The sequence below is a fragment of the Theropithecus gelada genome, chromosome 7b, assembly GCF_003255815.1.
Source record: "Theropithecus gelada isolate Dixy chromosome 7b, Tgel_1.0, whole genome shotgun sequence".
Classification (NCBI taxonomy): Eukaryota; Metazoa; Chordata; class Mammalia; order Primates; family Cercopithecidae; genus Theropithecus; species Theropithecus gelada.
The window spans coordinates 42189559-42209706 of NC_037675.1; the positions used below are offsets into that span (position 1 = coordinate 42189559).

At 33.0% G+C, this 20148-nt stretch overlaps 1 long non-coding RNA gene across 1 annotated transcript in view; it reads left to right on the top strand.

Moving 5' to 3' along the window:
* Positions 1-12826, top strand: part of LOC112629461 — an 88093-nt gene extending 75267 nt beyond the window's left edge. Inside the window, exon 3 of the long non-coding RNA XR_003120600.1 lies at positions 12555-12826. This is a non-coding gene — a long non-coding RNA (uncharacterized LOC112629461). The remainder of the gene's footprint in view (positions 1-12554) is intronic.
* The last annotated feature ends 7322 nt before the right edge of the window (positions 12827-20148 follow it).

The window sequence follows — 20148 nt, forward strand, 5'->3', positions numbered from 1 at the left end:
AGCAAATCACCATGTCACGTGTGTATCTATGTACCAAAATTGCACACTCTGCACACGTACCCCAGAACTTAAAGTATAATAATAAAGAAAAGAAAAAGACAACCATATGTTGTCTACTAGTAAAAAAAATAATAAAGTTTAAATCTCCCCAAAATCTCTGTATTTCTTGTAAGTCTTGTGAAGTACTTTCTCAGGATAAATGTCACTATATTGAAATAAAATTGTCCCATTCATAATCCATAAAGATTTATTATTAACTCCAATCGTATTCAAATCTCAACCATCTGAAATGGTTGTTACGTCTGTTTTGCTGGAGGCTTCATTAGGTCAGAAATTTAAACCTTCAGAAAATTTTCTTGAGTTAAAATATCACACATCCCTCTCCCCAGAGTAGAAACTATCTAATGAAAAGCAATTATGTCTTATTTGGTAAATGAAAAAGGAAAGAAATTACCTTATCATGTAGGTCGGTGTTTCTCAAAGTGGGGTTTGAGGAGCAGCAGCAGCACCTCAGAATTTTTTAAAAATGGAAATTCCCATTCCCACTCCAGACCTATAGAATCAAAGGCTCTGAAAATGAGGTCTTGTAATCTGTGTTTTAACAAGATCCTCCAGGTGATTCTAATGCATGCTCAAGTTTGAGAACTCCTCATGTAGGATAATACTGAGGGGATGTGGATGTTTTGAAGCAATTGACAAGTCTTCAGAAGCTCTAAATATCTTGTGAGTTCATCTGTTAAGCTCTGGGACATCTCCCCTAAATAACTATACATTTCATAATGTACTGCTTTTTATATCTACATTGAAGTTGTTTTATTTCACAGGGAAAAAAAGCATAGTATGTGAAGAGCAATTTATTTTGGAATCACAGACAGTAGCTAGAAAACTAAATGTGATGATAAATCAACATATCAGTACTTAATTATGTATAATTGAATTAAATAGAATATGATAAAATATTTTGAAATAGAGATAATATTTAATTATTTGAAGATTTAGGTGGCAAGTCATTGTTACTAAATCATTATGTTTAACAAAATCATTAAGTATATAAATTATATCAGTGAGGCTGTAAACCTAATATGCTTTTAATTCTGTTTTCAAATCTCTCTTAGTTTTTATTAAACCATTTCTTAAGTAGAAAGTGAATTTTTGCTGTGTGCCTAGTACCATGATGTGATCTGAATCTAGTGTGGTGTTAGAGACTGACATGGTGAAGAATTTAAACAATAGCACACACTAAGTTGATGCAAAGACTCTACCTGTTGCAAACAAGGATCTATGTAAATAGATGTGAAACATGTATACACATACACACACCTGTGTTCATGTCAGTTACCAGAAATGAGGAGGTAGCTTAAAGTCTGAATTGAAAGTTTAGGCTGATATATTAGTCTCTTTGCACACTGCTATAAAGAACTATGTGAGACTGGATAATTTATGAAGAAAAGAGGTTTAATTGACTCTCAGTTCTGCAGGTTGTACAGATCACGGATGGGAAGCCTCAGGAAACATGCAGTCATGGCAGAAAGTGAAGGGGAAAGCAAGCACGTCATACTATCACGGAGCAGGAGAGAGAAACGGGAAGTGCTACACCATCAGATCTCATGAGAACTCACTATGACAAGAACAGCATGGGGAAATTTGTCCCCATAAATCCATCACCTCCCACCAGGCCCCTCCTTCAACAGGTGGGGATTACAATTCGACATGAGATTTGGGTGGGGACACAGAGCCAGACCATATCACCTGGTATCCAGTTAGACAATAATTTTTGAACCTGGATATTATCCTGTGTAGCTGGGAGCTGGTATTGTAATGCACAAAAAGAAACACAGCCTTGATGATTACAGAAGACCTAGCCCTGAGATCCCTGATTAAATATGTAATTCTAAATGGTCCTTCTGCCAACGGGTCCTACCTGTTCCAGGGTGGCAAGGCCTGGGTCGGGGGCACCACTGATGCTTACATGCTAAGGCCCAATTTACGTGGGCCTGGTCATCACCTTCAAGGAGAAATCTCTGAATTAGTGACAGGAGGCTTAGTAAGTAAGTGGTGAATGTCCTCTAGGCCAGGGCTGAGAGAACAGCTGCTGTACTTTAGCCTTCTGTCCTCACTTGCCATCAAAGGAATAAGCCCTCCTCTCAAAGTGGTACCAGTATCCTGTGTCCCAACTAACTATATTTTCTTCCCTCCAATACCAATTATTGAATGGTTGAGACAACAATTCAACGGCTCTAAGACCTGTGCCTATGCACCACAGATTGTACTTGAGGGGCCCCAAGGAAGGGGAAAGTTTATCTGGGGAGCAATGGAGGAAATACCCTAAGGCTTCTACTATTCACATGAAAATTACAGACCTGTCTTTAAATTGTCCTGATGTGGGGGATCATACACTATGGTGGGGACTGGCCCTTCAAAAGAGCCATCAAGTGGTTACACCTGCCTAAACCCTAGAGGGCACCATGAACAGGGATCTTCTGGGTGCCACCCCAAGAATTTAAGACTTCTAAATAGGAAATCTTGATCCTGCCTAGTGGAAATAACCTTGCTTGCAAGATAAGCAAATAAGTCTAGCTGGCGGACATTAGAACCCAGGACGCAGGAGTCAGAAGATGTGGCTGTCTCATGCTCAGTAACCCGTGCAGGGGGAGCCTCTGGTAGGTCCATGGTCTCAACCAGGATATCTGGGAGACTAAGACGTCCACTGAGCACTCCCAGGTGCAATTCGGGACCACCACGGAAAGTGAAAGAGTTGAAAGTAGTTCCAGACCAACCGACACTCCCAACGCGGAAGGGTCAGGGGTTTCTTAGCCTTTTTCCAGACAGCCTGACACCCATGCCTTTAGTCCCGCAGCTGTGCTAATTGCCTGTAAGTGGCTGACAGGAGCCCAGTTTAGCCTCCGAATTCTAAGGAAGGACAGAACAGAACAGCAAGCGAAAGAATCCAATCATACTCACCGTGTGACAATCTAGATGCCTTTCCTAGAGACTCTTGGCTGGCTCACCAAAATGTAACACCTAAGGTTCTTGCCTAGCCACACCAAAGAATTGGTGTGGCAGGTGACCTTGGCGAGTGATAGAGACGTGGACCAATAGAGAGAAAAAGTTGTAGGCTTTATTGAGCAGAGTGAAACTACAAAGCTTCCACAGTGCGGAAGGGGTCCTGAATGGGTAGCCACTGTTGGTTTTCAGTGATTGCCTTTTATACTCTTTAAGGCGGGAAATACTTGCCGCAGGAAGATGTTACCATAGTGAGGAAGGTAGTAAATTATTTTGTGACATGTCTTAGATTTTGAGGAAAATCGGAATGGCATCTTAGGTTTTATCTACTTTATGACCTTGCAGCGGCATGGCAAAGGAGGCAGGATCTCACAGGACGTTACAAAGTATGTTTACAAGGAATTGGAATTGCGAGTATCCATAAGGTCCGCTGGTCACAGAAAAACGGGCAGTTAACATTCCTTTTAGTTTTGGGGGAAGGGGAAGAGAGAGAGGTCGAGAGGACAAAGGGAAATTTACAGCAAAAGTTTTGCTGTTTGTAGATTTCTTGGGGAAGAAAACACACGCACAAATCCTGGTGTTAGGAATATTTTAAGCATATATCTTCAATATTACTCATCCAGGACCGAAGTAAGTCCTGATGCAGGAAATGAGTTAGCTTCACAGCCTTCTGAGCCCCTACTCGATCCAGGAAGCTCAGCTGGCCCCTCCTTTCCATGAGATCCTAAATTTAAGAACCCTTAGAAGTAAATATACTTCAAGCTAAAGACAGTAAACCAAGACCTTCAAATCAGTAAAATGTTGGCACAAAATCGAAAGATTCGATCTATAATGACAGAAATAGAATGTTGTTTTGAGATCTTACTATCCTTCTTTCTTCTTACTTTGTTATACATATAACTTGTAACTTTATTTAAATGAACCTTACCAGTTGTCCTAAAAGGATTTTTTGAAATATTACTCCATTTATATCATTACCACATTCTTGACCCTCCTATCCTTTCTCACATTTAAATATATCATTCACCTGTGCATTTCTCTGAATCTTTTTGATGATTAGATCTATCTGCTACAACTTAAGCTCCTAATAAATACCTAATTGAAATTTTGTTAAATATTACAGAGGAAATATTCACTTCAACTGGTTCATTTTATAATATAATTATTCTTGTATATTAACTCCAACCTTCAATCTTCTAAAAATCAGGCTCTCACCACAAATTACTAGAATGCCTCTGTTGAAACCATTTCACCCTGTGGGCATAACTGAGTTCATCAGGGTGAACAATGGATATAGGAGCTATTCTCACCACAGTAGTCAGTCTGTTTGTTCTTTTCAAACGTTCTCCAGACTGCTTCTCAGGAATTATTCATTTCTATTAAGATAATTCCACGAATCTCAAAGGATGGATAATTGGCTTATTCCTGATGTGATAAATTGGACAATATGTTCCACACCAGGGTTTAATTCTTAAGTGGAAAGCAGACTTTCAATCAACTACTTTATGTACTCTGTCTTGTATTTATGATGCACTTACTAGAAATTTCAATAGATAAAAAATCCCTATTTCTCCAGAGGACCATGTTTCCTTGGGAATTAAACCTGGAAACCTGAAAAATAAAGAAAGCACCGACAACCCAGGATTGCCTCCTAAAAGAGAATAGATTTTCTTCATGTGCACTTTTGGGTTGCTATTCCAACAACAAGTATATAAGCAACAATAAAAATTGATCCAGATTTTATCAATGAATTTCAAAGAAGTTAAAAAGAACTATTGATTTTACTGTAGGGGCCAAGCTTATATTCATTAACCAGGATCCAATCACAGCCCTGGATTTATTTTTGTGGAGGCAAGAAAGGTAATAGTTCATATTTTACATTGCATCAATATAAATGTCACTGGTCGGGTGAAACAACGTACATGTAAGCTTAAAGAAAAATCATCTGTCTTCCTATAATTAAGTTTAATTGATCATAGACATATTATGTTCTAAGCTTAGCAATTTAGATATATATACTCATTATTTTAGAGGAATTAGTAATGACTGTGCTTCTGATCATTCCTTTTATTTCATTTGCAAATGTATTCTTTCCAGAATCTTAAATGCCTGTATCTATCCATTTTACATTGGATAATTCCTGAGTTCATGCTATAATAATAAAAAACAACAAAAATATTCAGTACTTATTTTAGTCTAGCTAAAACCAATAATATCTATACAAATTTTGACAGACTGTGATTTTCTGTTGATGTGTAATTTACATACAATAATATTTAACCTTTCAAGTACAAATCAATGTTTTTAGTGTATTCGCAAACATGTGCAACTATTACCACTAAACAATTCTAGAATATTTTCTATTTGTATATTATTTACTATATCTTCTTTGGAGGAATATCTATTCAGATTCTTTGCCTATTATTAAATTTGGTTGTCTCTTTAATATGGAATCATTGATATTCTTTCTAACTTCTGGATAAAGATACCTTTTATAGATATGTGATTTCAAATATTTTTCCCCATTCTGTCAATGCCTTTTTAAATTTTCATTATAGTGTCCATTGAGATACAGTTTTAATTTTAATATTGATTTTGTAATTTGTCTTTTTTCTTTTCCTTGATAATGAAGTCCAATTTATGTTTTTTTCCACTGATGTTTTTGTTGTTATATCTAAGAAATTTTAGCCTAATCCAAGATCATAAATATTTTCTTGTAGGAGATTTTTTAGTTTTAATTTTTATATTTAATTTTATGATCCATTTTTAGTTACTTTTTGTGTATAATGGGAAACAAAGATCTATCTTCATGGTTTTGCATGTAGGTATCCAGTTTTATTCCAGAACCATTTGTTAAAAAGACTACTTTATCCCCATTGAATTAACTTGGCAGCCTTGTTGAAATTCAATTGACCATAAAATGATGGGTTAATTTATGGGCAATAAAATTCTATTTTACTGATTTATATGTCTATCTTTATGCCAGTACCACAGAGTCTTTCTTATATTAGCTTTATAATGATAAACCCCCAAGGTTAGCCAGAGATGGAACTTAGGGCCTTTTCAGGCCTTTCATCTAGGTTATATAATTTGTTGGAATCCAGTTGTTTATGATATTTCCTTGTATAGCTATTTTTGCAGTCAGTAATAATGATCATCCCTTTATTTTTGATTTTTTGCAATTTGTCTTTTCTCTTTTTCTTGATAATTCTAGCTAAAGGTTTATCAATTAAATTGATCTTTTAAAAGAACTAACTGCTAATATTACCGATTTTCTTATTGGTTTTCTATTTAGAATTTCTTTAAATTCTGCTTAAATTATTAATATTTCCTTTTTTCTGCTTGCTTTGGATTTAATTTGTCATCTTATTCTGGTTTTCTAAGGTGGAAAGTTCTATTATGGATTTGATTTTTTCTTTCTAATATATGTATTTTCAGCTATAAATTTTTCCTCTAAGTGTTGTTTTAGTTTCTTCCCATAATTTTTAGTGTGTTATGCTTTCGTTTTCCTTCATCTCAAAGTACTTTTTAATTTGTCTTCTGATTTCTTATTTGACTCGTTTTATTTAAAGTGTCTGGTTTATTTTCACATGTATTTAAATTTTCCATATTTCCTTCTGCTATTGATTTCTAATGCCATTAAACGCAGGTCAGTGAAATGTATTTTACAATTTCAACCATTTCAAAAAATATTTCCTTATTTATTTTTAATTGGCAATAATTATACTTATGGGATAGAATCTTAGGATTTGATCTTTGTATACATTATAGAAAAATGTAATAAAGTTAATTAACATATCCATTATCTCACCAACTTATTATAGTTTTATGATAAGAACATTAAAAATCCATAATTTTAGCTATTTTAAAACATTAAATACATTATTATGAACTGTGGTCATGATGAAGTGCAATTGATCATGAAAATTTATTCCTGCCATCTAACTGAAACCTTGTACACTTTGATCAATATCTTCTCTTCCCTTTCCCCTGCCAAACCACCACAACCTCTGGTAATAACTTTCTACTCTCTGCCTTTGTGAAATCGATATCTTTAGATTCCACATGGAAGTGAGATCATACATTATTTTATCTCTCCGTGTCTCGCTTATTTCACTTAACATAAAGTTTACCAGTTCTATCTATGTCACAAACGAAAAAATGCCATTTTTTTTAAAAAAACTGTGTAGTTTTCCATTGTGTATATATACTACATGTAAAAAGTTTATTCACTCATTGATAGACACTTAGATTGCTCCATTCTTGGCCATTGTAAATAATGCTGCAAATAACATCAGTGTACAGATGTATCTTTAACATAAAATTTTCAGTTCTTTTGTATATATTCCAGAGACGGAATTGCTAGATCATATAGTAATTCTCTTTTTAGGTTTTTGAGGAAATTCCATACTATTTTCCAAAATGCTTGTACTAGTTAACATCCCCAACAGTGTATAAGGATTTCATTTGCTTCAGGTACTCCAACACTTGTTATGTTTTGTCTTTTTTGTAACTACCATTCAAAAGAGCTTGATAAAATATCTTAGTGATTTTTAATTGCATTTACTTGATGATTAGAGATGTTGAACATTTTTTAACGTATCTGTTGACCATTCATATGTCTTCTCTTGAGAAATGTCTGGCCAGGTTCTTTGCCAATTTTATAATCAGGATATTTGTTTTCTTGCTTTTAAATTATTTAGTTCCTTACATATTTTAGAATTTTGTCCTTTATCAGAGATATATGGTTTGCTATTATGTTTCCTTAATCTCCGGGTTGTCTGTTTGCTTTGTTCATTGTTTACTTTGAAGAAACTTTTTAGTTTGATGCAATCAATTCTTAACATTTATGGAGGATTTTGTTCTGTCCTTAGAATGTTTCATATTTATTAGAGAAGGATGTATATTCTGCTGTGTTTGTTTGACATGTTCTATAGATATATCTTAGGTCTAAGTAGTTTATCATGTTTTTTAAATCTTCTATTTGAGTATTGATATTCTGTCCTATTCTAGCTATTATCTCAAGGTGAGCTTTCAAATATCCAATTATTATTATTGAAATATATGCTAATCCCTTCAATAATGTCAATTTTGCTTTCTGTTGTTTTGGATCTCTGTTAGATGCACATAGGTTTATAATTGATACACCTCTTGATGTATTTACCCTTTTATCATTACAATTTTCAGTCTATATTAACAATTTTTGTCTTAAAATAAAATACTGAAAACTGTTATAGCCACTGTAGCTCTATGTTGGTAATATTTACATGGTATATCTTTTTCCATTCTTTTGTTTTTAAACTATTTGTGATTTTTTAAAATTTTATTTTAGATTGAAGGGGTACATGTGCAGGTTTCTTATCTGGGTATATTTCATGATTATGAAGTCTGTGGTACAAATTATCCCATCACCCAAGTACTGTGCATAACACCCAATAGTTTTTCAATGACTGCCCTCATCCCTACCTCTGCCTACTAGTTGTCCCAAGTTTCTATCGTTGCCACCTTTATGTCCATAAATATGTAGTGTTTAATTCCCACTTATAAGTGGGAACATATTGCATTTGGTTTTCTGTTCCTGCATTAATTCTCTTAGGATAATGGCCTCTAGCTGCATCCATGTTGCTGCAAAGGGCATGATTGATTTCATTCTTTTTTTCTGGCTGTGTATTCCAGTGGCTGAGCCAGCAGAGAACTTATGCCTGTAAATAAGGATCAAATTTATACCTAGCTATATTGCCTGCTCCCAGTTATTACCTATAAGCATCATCTTCTGCCTTGTAGGTCACACTGCACAGCCCAGTATAAAACCTGCCAGAAGAATTGCCAAAACGCTGTACCCAGCAATCCCTATAGTCACACTCCCTGGGGAAGGGGAAACGGGAAAGAAAGAAAGCAATAATATTATAGAGAAAGAAAGAACAAAAAAACTACCTGCATGAAAATAATTACAAAAAATACAAGTATCAGTGTCTCTACATGAGAAGGAACCAGCACAAAAATTCTGGCACCATGAAAAATCTAACTGTACTGACACTACCAAAGGATCACATTAGATCTCCAGCAATGACCTCTAGCTAAAATGGAAACTCAGAAATGACAAATAATTTAAAGCATGGACAGCAAGGAAGCTCAACAAGATTCAAGACAATGTTGAAAATCAACACAAGGAAACCTGTAAAGTAACCCAGAAAATGAAAGAAAAGATAAGCATCTTAAAGCAAAATTAACCAGAGCTTCTAAAATTGAAAAACTCATATAAGGAATCTCAAAGTACAATTAAGAGCTTTATCAATAGAGAGGACCAAGCAGAAGAAATAATTTCAAAGCTTGAATACCAAATTTTTTTTTAACTTTTATTTTCAGTCCAGAGGCATAGGTACACATTTGTTACATAGGTAAACTTGTGTCATGAGGGTTTGCTGTAGAGATTATTTTATCACTCTAGTTTTAAGCCTAGTACTCATTAGTTGTTTTACTTGATCCTCTCCCTCCTTTCACGCTCCACCCTCCAAAAAGGCCCTGGTGTGTGTTTTTCCCTCTATGTGAAGATCAGTGTTTTGAACCAATCCAGTCAGACAGAATAAATTAAGAAGAAATTTTAAAAATAAACAGTCTCCAAGAAATATGGAATTATGCAAAGTGACCAGACCTATGAATTACTGGAATTCCTGAGAGAAAAGGAGTAAAAGCAAACAACCTGGAAAACATACTTGAGGGAATAATTGAAGAAAATTTTTTCTAATCTTGCTAGAGAGGTAGACATGCAGATACAAGAAATCCAGAGAACACTTGAGAGATACTGTATGAAACAGACACAACCAAGGCACATAGCCACCAGACTGTCCAAAGTCAATGCTTAAGAGAAAAACTTAAAGGCAACTATTTGCGATTATGAATCTAATGTATGCCTCTTATGGATAGAATATAGTTGAACTATATTGCATTTTAAAATTCATTTTACTACTCTCTGTGTTTTAGTTGGAGTGTTTAGTTCATTTATATAAATATATCGGGTTCAAGTGTAATTTTGTTACATGCATAGATTGTAAAGTGGTGAGGTTAGGGCTTTTAAGGTATACATATAACCCTAAAACTGTACATTGAATCCATTTAGTAATGTCTTATCATGCTCCACTCCCACACCCTCATTCCCCTGAGTCTCCATTGTCTAGCATTCCACAATCTACAGCCACATGTAAGCATTATTTAGTTCCCACTTAAAAGTAAGAACATGAGGTATTCAACTTTCTTTGTTTGACTTGTTTAATCTGATGGTCTACAGTTCTATTCATGTTGCTGCAAAATATGTGATTTCATTCTTTTTATGGCTGAATAGTATACCATTGTGTATATATACCACCTTTTCTTTAACCTATTCTCCATTGATGAACACCTAGGTTGATTCCATATCTTTGTTATGTAAATACTACAGCAATAAACACAATGGTACGGTGATCTATTTGCTATGTTTTCTTTTCCTTTGTGTAGACACTCAGTCATAGGACTGCTAGAAGAAAAGGTACTTGTATTTTTAATTCTTTGAGAAATCTTTATATTTTTTATAGAGATTTTACTAATTTACATTCACACCAACAGTGTATAAGCATTCTCTTTTCTTCACATCCTTGCAAACATGTTATTTTTTGTTTTTCTAATAAGAGCTATTCTGACTGGTGTAAGATTATATCTCAATGTGGTTTTAATTTGCATTTCTCTGATGATTAGTGACGTTTCATATACCTGTTGATCATTTGTATATCTTCTTTTGAAAAACGTGTATTCATGACCTTTGCCCATTTTAAAAATAGTATTATTTGTTTGTGCTTGTTGTTGAGTTGTTTGAGTTCTTGTAAATTCTGGATATTAGTCCCTTATCAGATGCATAGTTTGCACATATTTTCTTCCATTCTAAAAGCAGTCTGTTCACCATGTTGATTATTTCTTTTGCTGTGCAGATGCTTTTTAGTTTTATTAAATCTCATTTGTCTATTTTTGTTTTTGCTGCCTGTACTATTGTGGTCCTCATCATAAGTTCTTTGCCTAGACCAACGTCCAAAAGAAATTTATTTGGTTTTTCTTCTAGTATTTTTATAGTTTGATTACATTGAACTTAATCCATCCTGAGTTGATTTTTCATAGATGGTGAGACATAGGGGTCCAGTTGTATTCTTCTGCATATTGCAACCCAATTTTGCTAGAACCATTTGTTGAAAAGGTTAAATTTTCCCTGGTAAATGTTCTTGTCAATTTGGTCAAGATCAGAAGGCTGTAAATATGTGGCTTTATTTTTGAATTCTGTATTCTATTCCATTGATCTGTGTGTCTAATAGGAGTACCATGCTGTTTTGGATACCATTAATTTGATAAGTCTGGTAGTGGGATGGTTCCAACTTTGTTTTTTGGTAGTGGAATGCCTCCAGCTTTGTTTTTTAATTTTGATTGCTCTGGCTCTTGGGCTTTTTTATGGTTCCATATGAATTTTAGAATAGTTTTTTTTTTTCTAATTGTGTGGAAAATGACATATTTTCATAGAAATTGCATTGAATCTGTAGATTGGAATAGTCATTTTAATATTATTAATTCCTCTAGGAGGATGGGATGTTTTTCCATTTGTTTGTGTCATCTACAGTTTATTTCAGCAGTTTTGTAGTTTTTATTATAGAGATGTTTCACCTCCTATGTTAAATATACTCCTAAATATTTTTTGTAGCTATTGTAAATGGGATTGCCTTCTTGATTTAGTTTTCATCTGGACTGTTATTGGTGTACAGAAACACTACTGCTTTTTTATGTTTATTTTGAATCCTTAAACTTACCTTATCAAATCTAGGAGTTTTTTCATAGGGTATTCAGGATTTTATATTTATGGCTTCTGCATTCACAAGTTCAACCAACAGCACATCAAAACTTAGGGGGGAAAAAAACACAATAAAATAGAATGCAAATGAAAGAATAAAGATAACAACTATTTACCTAGTATTTACCTTGTCACAGGTATTATGAGTAATCTGAAGGTAATATTAAAAGGGGTAACATATAAATTTAGTAAATCATGTGAAGAACCAAATGTATGAGTCAATAAATTATTTAATTTATTATTATTTAAATGTATAAATTTTGTCACCATGTTAAATAATATACTCACTCATCTAAATTGATAATTTCATTAGTAATCCACTAGTCAGTTTATTTACTATAATTCTCAATAAAAGTGAAAGAGAGAGTAAGTGATATATCCTCACAATCATTTGATTTTTTTAGTTATAAAGTTAAATAGTTTGAATTACAAAACCAGCTTACTCAAATAACTTGGTATGTAACTAAACATACAATTGCCAATTGCTTATCTTTTTTTTTTTTTTTTTTTTTTTTTTTTGAGGCAAAGTTTCACTGTTACCCAGGCTGGAGTTCTGTGGCTCCATCAGGGCTCACTGCAGCTTTGACCTCTCTTGGACTCAAGGGAACCTCCCACCTCAGTCTCTGGAGTAGCTGGGACCACAGGCATTCACCACTAAGCCCAGTTAATTTTTGTTTGTTTATTCTTGTAGAAATGGTGTTTCCTCATGTTCCCCATGCTGGTCTCAAATTCCTGAGCTCAAGTGATCCATCTACCTTGGCCTCCTAAAGTGCTGGGATTACAGGTGTGAGCCACCATGCTCAGCCTGCTCATCATTATTTATGTCAACTTCAGTCCTAAGAATTGTGCTTTTCCTTGTGTAGGATTTAATACTAAGGGTCTTTTCTTTGGGATAAATTATTTTGTGACTTTTCTATAAAAACATAATGAGACTAGGATTATAGAATATTACTCTTGTGTTGCATAGCTTCTCAATGAAAGGAAATATTGAAGATAAATAAAAACAAATTGCATAGAAGGTAAATTAAATAAAATACATTATGAACCACTAGAATTGATTAAGTAATATTTATATTGTGTTTTTTCTCTCATAACTTTCACCTGAATTTTCACAGAGCAAGTCAGAGACAGTAATCTCATTATAATGGTATTAAAATACCACCCTTAAACACAAAATGTTTTGAAATTCTTACTTTACAATAACACTCAAAGTTAGCATTAGAAAAAGCATGGAAAAAAATGGTCCTTACTGGTACCTTAAAACATCCTTTCTGCAAAAAAAGTAGCCCTGCTACCAACTAATAGATCTTTATTATCTTCAGATTTTATTAGTTGGGGTACAGTCATGGCAAGAATATAGATCTAAACACAAAGAATGTTATTGCTTCATCAACCATAAGAAAAGTTACTCTGCAATGTTCCTTAATGAGGCTTGCTTTATAATGTTTCTGTTTAAGTGATTGCAGATACATTGACACACACACACAAATGCACTCATCCCACACTGAACTCTCCATTATTATCTTATCTCTGTTGCTTAGGAATGCTGTAGCAGATATTGGGGTTTCTCTGTAACATTTCCACTGTCCACTGATTGTGTAGCACATAGTTGAATTTGCATGCCTAGTCCCTCAGCTTCAAGACTTAAAACATTCAGGATTATCCTATGCCTTCTGCCACCATTGATTGTTTCTTATAACCCAGGCAGAAAACAAATGGTGTGTGGTGACATTTGCCTGACCACAGAAAATGATTCAGATTTGGTTCAATGCATTTGAATTTTAGAAAATTGACTTAGAATATTAAAACAGAGATTTATTTCTTCATGATGTAATTTGTAACTTAAAGTCTGAATCTTCTAAAATCACTCAATTCTTTGAGGGAAACCACTGGAGGATAGAGCTGACACAGAAAGGAAAGAATATGTAGCTGATACAAACAGAAAATAATAACAATCCTGATTAAAGAGCAAACGGCTGAAAAAGCTTTAGGAATCCTTTGCTCTTTCATTTGGTTTCAGTTGGTTTACCATTTAATCAAATTTTGATGACTGGAGATACAATAAATTACACACGACTATTGTTTTCAATATTAACAAATCCATGCTTAAGAACGTATTATATATATCCATTGTCACATAAAAACTTTTCCTTGATTAATACACTTTGTCTAGGTAAGGACAGGAGTTGAATGTTACATTTACCGTTGAATTTCACATGTCTTTAACTTCTAGTAAAAATAAAGTTTCTACCAATAAAAAATAATATGCACCTAGTAGTATTTAATGTTCACATTAGCCAGTCATAAATACTGTAGACAATTCAGTCATCTGAGGTTCATCTAGCTCCTAGGACCGTTTAACTGAGTTGGAGAAATAAATGGTAGTTTTGTTCAAGAGCAAGTATTCTTCATAATGTAACTGTGACCAAGGCCCAATTCACAATTTTAAAAAAAAATTATATATTAGTGTGCATTTACACTCCTTTATATTTAATATAAAAATATAAATATATTTTAGTCTGCTTGATATATCAATGTATCTAATGAATTGATCATTAGTAATGTTTAAAAAATACATTATATTTTCCCTTTATTAAAAGTATATACAAAATCACAAAATCACTGATCCATTATTTTCTTCTGCTCTTTAAAATTAATGCTGAAATAAATGTAAGTACATTCTGGTTACAGTCATTTAAATTGAAAATTATTCTGTTATTATCTTGTCAGCAAAACTTCTCTAAATCCATATATTTCAAGTTAAAGAGGTAGGAAAAATAAGAAATGTTTACATTCAATTTTGAAAGAAGGCTATGAAGAAATTGAGTTTAAGTGCTATTCACCTAAAATGATTATGGGTGATTGGCTATGCTTGGGTGATTCATATTGTATGGTTCATTTGCTTTCTAAAATGAGGTAATTGTTCAAAGTCACCTATTCAGTTTAATAAAACTTTATTTCCTATTTACTCTGTATTGGTCACTGACATAGAAGCTACAAGTGCAGAGTGCAATAGAACCCACTCGCTGTCTTCCAAAGTCTTATATTCTTCACTGCTGGGAGGCTGTGAACTTTCACAAGTGCGTGGTCTTTAATGACCAAGATGCTGCTCTGTTCCTATAGACTAATGGTTCCTTCTGTCCTCTGGCCCTTTAGCCTGTGGTTAAATTGTCTACTATCTCCTTCTGCTTACATAATTCTACACTATAAAATTTGTAATGATCAGTGGAGGTAAAATGTATTAAACTTTCAAAAAATTATATATGCACATTTTTATATTGTGATTGCATATTGTATGGCCTTATTTGGATGGTGAAAATTTTTAATTTTTAGTAATATTGGAAATTTTGGTAAATATTTGATAGTGACATTAATTAATATATTCGTTTATGTAATAATTATTTATTGGATAGGTAGCTTATGACAGACAATGGTTCTACCTGCAGTCAAATCAATTCACTGTTATTTTCTTTAAAATCTAATCAAATAGGAAAAATACTTACTTTAGGAAATAAAATAGTGCAGAGGTAATGACTTGCCCTAGGAGAGTCAGATTGCATTATACAAATATTTCACACAAGGCTAGAATGTCTTATCTTAGTAAAACCACATGCATTGTACATTTTCTCTCTGATTTAAATATATCTTTGATACTTTTTGAATAATTTTAGATGCTCTTTGAAATGATGCATTTTAGAAAAGTTACATTTTTTTTCCTCCATGGTTGTTCAATATTTTTAAACATACTTTATTTTTAGAGTAGTTTAGTTTCACAGTAAAGTTGAGCAGAATGTACAGATATTTTCCATATACCCCTTATGCCAAATTTGTATATTCTTTTTTATTATCAATATTCCCCACCTGAGTGATATATTTGTTAGAATCAATGAACTTGCGTTGACACGTAATTATTGCCCAAAGTCTATAGTTTACATTATGCTTCACTCTTGATTCTGTACATTCCATGGATTTGGACAAATGTTTAATTATTTGTATCAACCATTATAGCGTCATTCAGAGTAGTTTCATTGCCTTGCTCTAAAAATCCTCTGCTCCATCAATTCATACCTCCCTACCCAAACCCTGGCAAACACTACTATTTTTACTATCTTCATAGTTTTGCCTTTTGCATATAGATATCATATAGTTGGATTCAAACCATAAGCACCTTGTTCAGATTGAGATTTTTGGGAGGCTTGGTAATATGCATTAAGTTTTCTATATTTCTTTTCATTGCTTGAAATTGAATTTCTTTGTAATGCTAAATTGTATTCTACTTTCTTGATGTGCTACTGTTTATTTAACTATTCATTTATGGAAGAAATCTTAGTTGATTACAAGTTTTGGCGATTATGAATACACCTGCTACAATCATCTATGTGAACGTTTTTGTATGGACATAAATTCTCAATTATTTTAGGTGAATACCAAGGAGCACTACTGATGAATCATATGACAAGAGTATATTTAGTTTTACAAAAAAATACTACGAAACTGGCTTTCAAAATGGCTGTACGCTTTTGCTTTCCAACCAGCAATAAGTTACAGTTCTTGTTGCTCCACATCTTGGTTAGCATTTGGTATTGTCTGTGTTCTAGATTGTTTTTTATACATTAAGTAATATTTTTGAATATGCATTAATAAAATGCTGTTTATTATTCTACTTTGTATAATAGCATCAGCATAATTACATTTTATGACAATAATTTCTTGTATATAATTATTTACATTCAATTCACATATGTTTATATTATTAATGAACATACTTTTACCTAACAGTTTTAGTTATAAATTGTGATTATGATCTGGCCTCTGAAAGTCAATATGTACTTCTGACTGATTTCAAATGAGAATCCACTAAAATAGTAAACATTTTTAAAGTTTTTGCATCACATTAATTTCTAGGAAACATGTTTACCACATAAATATATAAAATGCAAATTTTTATGGTCCCACCAACTTAAAACTAATAATTAAAATTTTCACAGACCTTTTTAAATTTGTTTTAGAAAATAAAAGATATAATATATAGTGCTATTGTTTATTTTTATTTATTATACTTTGATGGTTTAAAATGTGTTCTTTAGTACTCCAAGGCAGAATTTTTATGGTTGCAGAATATCATTTTATAAGGACACATGATAATTTTGGTATTGCTTCTATATTTTGGATTATTACAGTTATTTCAAATTTATTCTTAAAAGTAAACCACACTTTTGTGAACAATTTGTATGTAAATCCTTAGAGGAGAGTGTCATTCTGCCTTACTTAAAAATTATTAAGGTCAGACATGGTAACTCATACCTGTAAAACCAACGCTTTGGGAGGCCAACGCAGGAGGATCACTTCTGTCCAGGAGTTCAAGACCAGCCTCGGCAACATAGTGAGATCCTGTCTCCATACAAAATAGTAAACTAAAAAAAAATAAAAATAAAAATTGAAAATGAACACATCTGTGTAAGGATCCTGAAACATATTGCCAAGCTACCCACCAGGAAGTTATATCAATTTGCATATAGCCCTAGATAAATATATTACTTAGGATAGGCTAAAATGAAAAAATGTAACCTAAAAGTGTTCATGGTGCAAAAGAGTAAACATTTATTTTGTTGATATTCCTTTAAGTGGTTTTATCACCTCTGACTGATTATTAACCACCCGGTATCTTTCCCTTTGGCACCTACATCCAGGACACATAAAGGAAAAAGGGATAAAATAAACAATGACTGCTTTGAAAGCTTTATTCCTTTGGCATTAACTAAATAAATGTTTACAAGGAGACTTGGATATTTTGTCCTGAGTCGCTTCCAGCCTATATCTGTAAACAATGGAAAATGACAACAGATGTTTAGGAACATCTAAAAGCTTTGCTCCCATCCACTTCTGGACACCATTTTATTCACAGAGGACGTATCAACATCCTCTTCACACCTGTCCAAAAAAATGACCATTCAAATTTGCATTCTCTTACCTCATGCAGCTCAGCACCCAGTTTTACAGTCCTTTGCACAGAGATAGATGTGGCTTTTTGAGATAGGCATTTGTTTAGGTCAGAGGATACGTCTTCTTCAAGTGCTCATTCAGCTTTTCACTCTATTGTCCAAATAATTGTGAGTTCTCTGCCACAAAAAAAAAAAAAAAAAAGCTTTTTAAAACAATGAAAATGCCAACACTGGGTAATATTATTAAGCTTTTACTCAGTGTTGAATGGATAAACAGCTCATTAATTAATCAGTGTTAGTTTATTTAATCATCAAAAATAATTCTTGCATATTTGTGATTATTTGCTTTTAAGTATGTATATTAGATACATTTGTCATTTGTGCTTCTTTTTTTTAATTGATAATCTTTTATCTTTAATTACTGTTAAGCCTGGTCTCCAATATTGAATTATTTTCATTAATTCTAAAATGAGAACATTCATAATCCTTTTCTTCTGTCTAATCTCTACTGTATTTTATTTTATTCTGTGTTTTTATTATAGATTCAGGAGGCACATGTGCAGGTTTGTTATATAGGTATATTGCAATGGTGGAGTTTGAGCTTTTAGTATACTGATCACCCCAATTGAGGGCATGGTACCAAATATGTAGCTTCCAACGCTCCCCTGCTTCTCACCCTCCATGCTTTTGGAGTCCCAGGTATTTATTGTTTTCATCTTTATATCCATGTGTACTCATTGTTTAGCTCCCTCTTTTAAATGGGAACATGTGGTATTTGATTTCCTCTTTCTGAGAAAATTACTTAGGATAATGAACTCCAGCTGCATCCATGTCGCTGTGGAGGACATGACTTCATTATTTTTTATGTCTGTGTAGTATTGCAAGGTGTATGTAAAATAAGATACTTTATTCAATCCACCATTGATAAGCACCTAGGTTGATTCTATGTCTTTGCTATTGTGAATAGTGCTGCAACAAAAAGAAAATTAATGTAGGTATTCTTTTGGTAAAACGATTTCTTTTCTTTTGGGTAGATATCCAGTAGTGGGATTTCTAAGTTGAATGATAGTTCTATTTTCAGTACTTTGAAAAATCTCCATACTGTTTTCTATAGAAGTTGGACTATTCCCATCAACAGTGTATAAGTATTCTCTTTTCTCCCCATCTTTAACATCTGTTATTTTTTGACTTTTTAATAGTAGCCATTCTGACTAGTGTGAGATAGCATCTCATTGCATTTTGATTTGTATTTCTCTGATGACTAGTTTTGTTGAGCATTTTTTTATGTTATTGGCAACTTGTAAATTTTCTTTTGAAAAGTATCTTTTCATGTCTTGTGTCCACTTTTTAATGGGGTTATTTGCTGTTTCCTGTTAATTTAAGTTCCTTATAGATTCCAGATGTTAGTCCTTTATCAGAGACATATATTTTCTCCCATTCTGCAGGTTGTGTGTTTACTCTGTTGATTGTTTATTTTGCTCTGCAGAATTACTTTGGTTTCTTTAAGTATATTTGTCTATTTTTTATTGTTGTTCCATTTGCTTTTGAGGTCCTAGTTATAAATTCTTAGGTTAGCCCAATATCTAGAAAAGTTTTTTCTAAAATTTCTTCTATTTATTTTATTTGTTTTTTAGTTTGAGGTCTTACATTTAAGTTTTTAATCTACCTTGAGTTAATTTTTGTATGTAATGAGAGATTGGGGTCAAGTTTAATTCCTCTGCATATGGTTCATCAATTTCCCAAGCACCATTTATTTAAAAAGTGTTGTTTCCCCTTTGTTTACTTTTATTGACTACTTTGAAGATGTTGGTTGAAAGTGTGTGGATTTATTTCTGAGTCCTCTATTCTATTACATTGATATATGTGTCCATTTTTGTACCAGTTCCATGCTGTTTTGATAACGTAGTTTTATAGTATAGTTTGAAATCAAATAATGTAATGCCTCTGGCTTTGTTCTTTTTGTTTAGGATTGCTTTGATTATTTGGCCTCTTTTTTGGTTCTATATACATTTTAGAATTTTTCTCTAATTCCACAAAAATAATGACATTGGTAATTTGATAAGAATTGCATTGAATCTCTAGATGCTTAGGAAAGTATACTTATTTTAATGATATTGATTCTCCCTATCCATGAGCATGGAATGTTTTTAGATTTATTTGTGTCACTTGTCCTTTTTGTCATCAGCAGTTGGTAGTTCTCTTGATAAAAGTATTTTATCCCCTTAGTCAAATATATTCCTAGTTTTTTGTATGTGTTTGGCAGTTGTAAATGGAATTGAGTTCTTCATTTAATTCTTAGTTTGAGCATTGGTGGTACACAAAAATGCAACTGATTTGTGCCTT